This window comes from Malania oleifera, chromosome 8 (assembly GCF_029873635.1).
Source record: "Malania oleifera isolate guangnan ecotype guangnan chromosome 8, ASM2987363v1, whole genome shotgun sequence".
NCBI lineage: Eukaryota > Viridiplantae > Streptophyta > Magnoliopsida > Santalales > Ximeniaceae > Malania > Malania oleifera.
This window is the reverse complement of record NC_080424.1, coordinates 59,655,433-59,661,633: the sequence shown is the minus strand read 5'-3', so window position 1 is coordinate 59,661,633 and position 6,201 is coordinate 59,655,433.

The following is a 6,201-nucleotide window of genomic DNA, read 5'->3' as shown; positions in this document are numbered from 1 at the left end:
ATTCAGTTGACCTAATTTTGTGTGCACTTACAAACACCAGGGTGTTTTAGTAGAAATAGTGTCATTTAATAACTCAACAAAATATAAATTTCAAGAGACTGGAATATTGAGTTATTTTAAAAAAGAAAATGTTTCCTTAAATGAAGTTGGATCACAATTTAAATGGGTAAATTGCCAAATTGGAAATAAGTGGAGCAAAGAGTAATATTAATAAGATATTAGCGATGCAACACCACATGTATGGGGTAATAAATTAGTCTTTCAAATTAGACGGTCCTTGAAATTCGTAGGAACTCAGTAGCCAATGATGAACAATCTATTAAGTAAATAAAGAAGAAATTAGCTTAAAATTCCATGTATCAGTGGTAGAATTGATAATGCCACCAGAAGCAGGATGTTTGAATCCAAACACTATTGACTAATTTGCACTAAAAAAAACTAGAACTTGGGAGTCAATATTCATTTCCCAATGGAGTGGTATCAGCTCATATGAAACTCTTAACATAAATTACACTTATCCAAACCCATGAGCAGAATATGGTGATACTAGATTTGGCACTTCCAGCAAAAGTAGACAAGGAGGTGGCTATGCCCCAATCTTGCTTAGCCAACGATGCTTTGCTAAGTAGTTGAAAATAAAAAACTCCATCCACTAAAAGATTTGGGAGTTGATAAAAATAACCAAGCATGCCAATGTAGTTTACATTGTCCAACAAAATCCCACCAAAATGGAGCAAAATATGTTGAATAGTCTAACAAAATGAGACAAGGACCTTGAAAGTTGACATAATTTATACTTGTAAGGATTGCAATGTTGGTTTAATCAAAATTTCCCCGAGGAAAGGGAATGAGACTTCAATCCTAATGACGAGAGATTGAGTAATCCAATTTGCCACGTTTAATCGAATGTCATACGACATGAGTATGAATTTATTTAGTTGTAACAAATTCTTAATCTTAATTTAGTGTTCAAATAACTTGGGTGTTGTAATGAAAAAAATTATCGATTTTTGTAATTTACTATTTAGTCAACTGCTATCCCATATCAGAGAAACTTTTGTTAATATAGAAAAATTGTCAAAGGCAAGTAAAACAAATAAATAAATCAGTAGCAAACATACTAATTTGATTCAGTCCTTGCCATTGATTCCTATCTTCAACCCTAGTTAAGTGGATTTAGTCCCCACTAGCTAGAGTTTCTTACCCTAAACTCCAATCCCTACCAGTGGTAATTTTTTTTATCTCTCTATTACACTGATGTAGTTGTTCTTATCCCCATGGATGTTTTTTTTCCCTACCCTATGCAATTGATTAGATCCTATTAACAATTTATCCCCTAATCTCAGGGTAATTGATTAGATCCTCATTGATGGTTCTTTTTTTTTTTAATAGTATGTAGTTGATTGGACCTTACTGTTTGTTCTCTTCTAATCCTTGTAGAGTTGATTAGATCCTACCTATAATTTATCCTTTAACCTCAATTCATTTGATTGGATCATCATTGGTGATTCTCTTTTTTAGCCTCATGTAGTTGATTAGATCCTATCAATGGTTCTCTTCTAATCCTTGTGTAGTTAATTGGATTTTGCCCTCTTCGTCCCTTAATCTCATTGCAGTTGATTGTATCCTCATTCATGATTCTCTTTCCCAACCTCGTATAAGTGACTATTGGTGGTTCTCTTTTAATCCTTTTGTAGTTGATTGGATCCTACAGGTGGTTTCCATTCCTTAATCCCATCACAATTGATTGGATCCTTACTAATGTTTTTATCACTTAACTTTGTGTAATTGATTGAATCATGTCAATTATGGTTTTCTTGTAAATATTTGTGAAATTGGTTTGATCCTTTTAGCAATTCACTCTTAGTCTCGATATAGTTGATCACATCCTCATTGATAATTCTCTCTTAATTTTGTGTAGGTGACTCGATCCTACAAATGATTTTCTTTCAATCCCTATGTGGTTAATTGAAAACCTAGAACAATTCACCTCTAATCTCAGTGTACTTAATTTGATCCCCACTTATGGTTCTCTATTTCAAATATGTACTATATATATCGTGGTTGATCTTCTTTTAGTTCCCAATCTTGTTAATTTGATCCTACTAGCAATTCATTGCTTAACCTCAATTTAGTTGATTATTGTAATGACCCGAATAATAATGGTATTTAAATAATAAAGAGGGAGAGAAATGGAAACAGAAACAGAAGGAGCATTCGTCGACGACATTGCACTTTGGGAGTAATAACCAAGGAATTTAGATCAAGGACTCGTCGACGAATACAGGGGATTCATCGACGAGGATAACATAGGGTCTTGTTGACGAGGGTGAGCTTTGTCGATGAGAAGATACCCAGAGGGGTATTTGGGCAACTTTGAATTTCGTCGACGAAGAACAGAGTTCGTCGATGAGGAGCCTTCTTGATGAAGAAGGCTAGTGTATAAATAGCCCGAACTTCATTTTTAAGCATAATTTTTGGTGCAGAACTCTCTCTCTCTCCTCCCTTCAGTTCTTGACCCTTCTCTCTTCGATTTTGGGTCAGATTTCTACCGATTCGAGATCTGAAGCCACCACGACGCTCCTGGAGAAGTTCTCTACATATCTGCCGGAGCGGATCGTCGGTGGAACTCCGTTGAAATTCATCCTTGAGTTGAGGTAAGGCTTTTTCTTCGAAATTTAGTCTTTCCACAGTTAAAGGAAATGATGTACTCAAATAAATTTTGAAGTTTAGTTCTGAGAATTATCATTTTCAGGGTACTGCTTAGGGTTTCCTACCGGTGTAAGACCAATATTATAGAAGAGCTTTTTAGTTGCCAGGTAAGGGGATAAATTAAAATAGTTATTTTCCATTGAAATTACTATTATTTAATAATAGAGTAATTTTCAGAAAGCATGTGATTATATATAAGTATAATTGAGAAAATGTAAGTTTGGGAAAATATTACAATTGTACAGGAAATGTGATTTCAGAACAGAATATATGATTTCATTCAATTCGTGTGGCGTGAATATTATTTTATATATATATATATATATATATATATTATACCATGTCAAGTTAAATTTACAAAATAAGCATGTTTACAAATATTTTCGAGAATAATATGATAAGCACAGTAAATTATGATTTCAGAATAAATGATATGTTCGGCGCAAGACCGTAATTGATGTTTGGCGCGAGACCGTATTTGCTCATGTTATTCGGCACAAGGCCGTATTTATTCATGTTTTTGGCGCAAGGCTGTATTTATTCATATTTTTCGGCGCGAGGCCGTAATTATTATGTTAATATAAGATTCAGAACTTGTTATTATTTGATTTACGATAAATAGTATATGTTTATGTGCTATATGTTATCAGAACCTGGATGTTAGTTTAGTTCAGTTTCAGGAGCACAGTACTGTAGCTTATAGATCAGATATCTATGATCAGATTGGTGCTAACCACCCCATGAGGGGGTGAGAGATGGATAGTCAATGTGACTTTTAGTGTAGAGTGTAGACGTCCACCTAGCAGTCCAGACCAGGGTGTGGCGGTCCTATCATACTTACAGAAATTTTTGACTCGGTAGTGGTCGGCCAGCCATTGTCGGGTCCCGCTTTCGAGCTGCACAACCCGTCATGGGGGGTAATACATGACATCAGTTAGTTATACATCCTGAGTAGTTTTCAGTATTATAGATTATATTAGATAACACATGATTAGTATGATAACTTGGAAGTATGAAATTATATGTTTATCTAACCATATTACGATTTATGCTTTATGCTATGTGAAATGTACGGTATATGTATTACAACATAAATATTCATGTTACCACACAGCTGATTTTAATTTATCTACCCTTACTGAGAGGTGTCTCACCCTAAGTTTAAACTATTTCAGGAAACCCGTAGAGACCGGCTAGTCAAGGTTGCCGCTGAGTGAGTTGAGCTTCCTTGCTAGAAGGGTAAGTTCTGATATAGGATTAGGAGATTTTTGTTATAAAATCCTAGATTTATTTTGATATTTGGAGATTGTATATATAAATATAGTATCTATGAGAATATAGTAGACTCTGGTATTATGTAATTATTGGTTGATGAATGTGATTTACATTTACTGCTGCCTAGGTTCCGTTGTGTATGAAAGGTGTCCCCACTACCCACGGGTTCGGGTTGACTATCCTATTTATTCTGCTTTTATTATATGAATATCTAAGCAGGTCGTTACAATTATCCTCAATGACGGTCCTCTTTTCTCCAAAAATAAATTATTGATTGGATATTATTAATGGTTTTATTTCTATTCTTATGTACTTGATGTTAACTTTTTTAGTCCGATCCCTGTTTTGATGCTGACAAAGTACTTGTATCTCATGTGTGTATTTAGCATTTTTGAACAGGTTCATGATTCAGCACACATATGAGGTAAAGTACATGGAAGCCAGAAGGGACGTAAACGGCCACAACCTCAGGCGCTTTCCATGACACCAGGAGAGCAAAAGAAAAAGACACTTAATTTAAGTTGTATATGCATTTAATTTTTGTTATTTGATCTGTAATAATGCATGCATCTGCATGATATGGTTGAAATACTCAGAATGACCATAGACTGACCTTAGGGCACTTAGAGTTTAACCAAAAACCCTTTTCATAAAAACTAAAATCAAACAAAGGTTTTGGAACAGCTTTCGGTCGACCGACGTTGGATTTTTGGAGAAAATATCAATTTTAATGCCCTTGGTCGACCGAACAATTCGAGCTTTAATCAGCTTAGTCGACTGAACCAACCCGGAGTCAACAGTTGACTTGGCTCGGCCAACCGACGCTCTTTTGAATGTATCCTCCCTAGTTGACTAACGCATGTATCGCATGTATCTTTGCTTTCCAATGCCCACGACCAATCGGCATCTTTAGTTCAAAACATCGATGGTCGACCGAACCCTTGAAGGGCTCGAATCCCCTTTTGGCCAATCGACCGACCTTCCCATTGGTCAATTGAACCAGTTCGAAAATTTGAATCAACTATGAGAGGACAGCCGACTGGTCCTGTGCTCGATCAACCAAGCTTGCCTAGTACGGTCGATCGAACCTCATATGGGTCGACCGAACCTCTCAGGTATTTCAAATTTTCAGCGCTAAAACGTTATTAATTTTTAATTAAAAAAATTTAAAAATACCGGTTGTTTCCCTAACGCTCATAATTTTTGAAAAATCTATAAATACCCCCTCATAACCTCATATTAGGAACTTTGATTAACTCCAAATTCTCTCTAAACCTTTGTTAATCAAAGTTCCCCCAAATCAATTTTTACTGCTAAAATTATTCTTTTGGGGCAAAATCTTTTAAACAAATCTCTCTCAACTCTCTTTCACTTATTTATTTCAAAATCATTTTTGAAGAGAGTATTTTATTTTGGGTGTTTTATTTGTATTTACATGCATATACTTTCACTTATTATTTATCTTTTGAAAATCATTTTGAGAGTATTACTTGGGTTTCTCCAGATTATTTTCTTGATAAATATTATGAGAGAAATTATTTATAGCGCAAATATTTTCTTGAACTTAAACTCCAGAATCTCCAAATACTTTTATTTGCAAAAATCTTTGTTGAAGAACATAATAATCCTTTAATATCCATATATTTTATTTGTGCAAATATTATTTGACAAGCACCCTTACGAGCATCATTTCATGTCTTATTAGAGTGCATGTTTTAGAGCTTTAACGTAGTACATATGTACTTGTATTCAGAAGCATATTTTATGTACAGAAATGTTTTAATATACCGGTTGGGTTCAGCCCATTAATTGAACTGGGGAGTCTCTGCTCTGTAAGGGAGACCAGTTGGGTTCAACCCGTAAATTGAATTGGGGAGTCTCTGCCCTGTAAGAGAGACCGGTTGGGTTTAGCCCGTAATTGAAATAGGGAGTCTCCGCCCTATAAGGGAGACCAGTTCGGCTCAGCCAGGTAATTGAGCTGAGGTATTCCTCGCTCCATAAGGAGAGGTGTGTATGTTGGGGTCAACCTTGTAATCTGACTTGGGGTTTACCTTGCCCCGTAAGGAAAGGTTGTAAACGGCTCCTGCTTCGCCCGTTTAAGTGAACAGGGATAGTGGAATCCTTCGGGGCTATGTCTAAGGTGGGGACGTAGGCTGGTTTGGATGAACCTTGATAACAAATCTTGTGTCGCTCTCTTTCTATCTCATTTATATT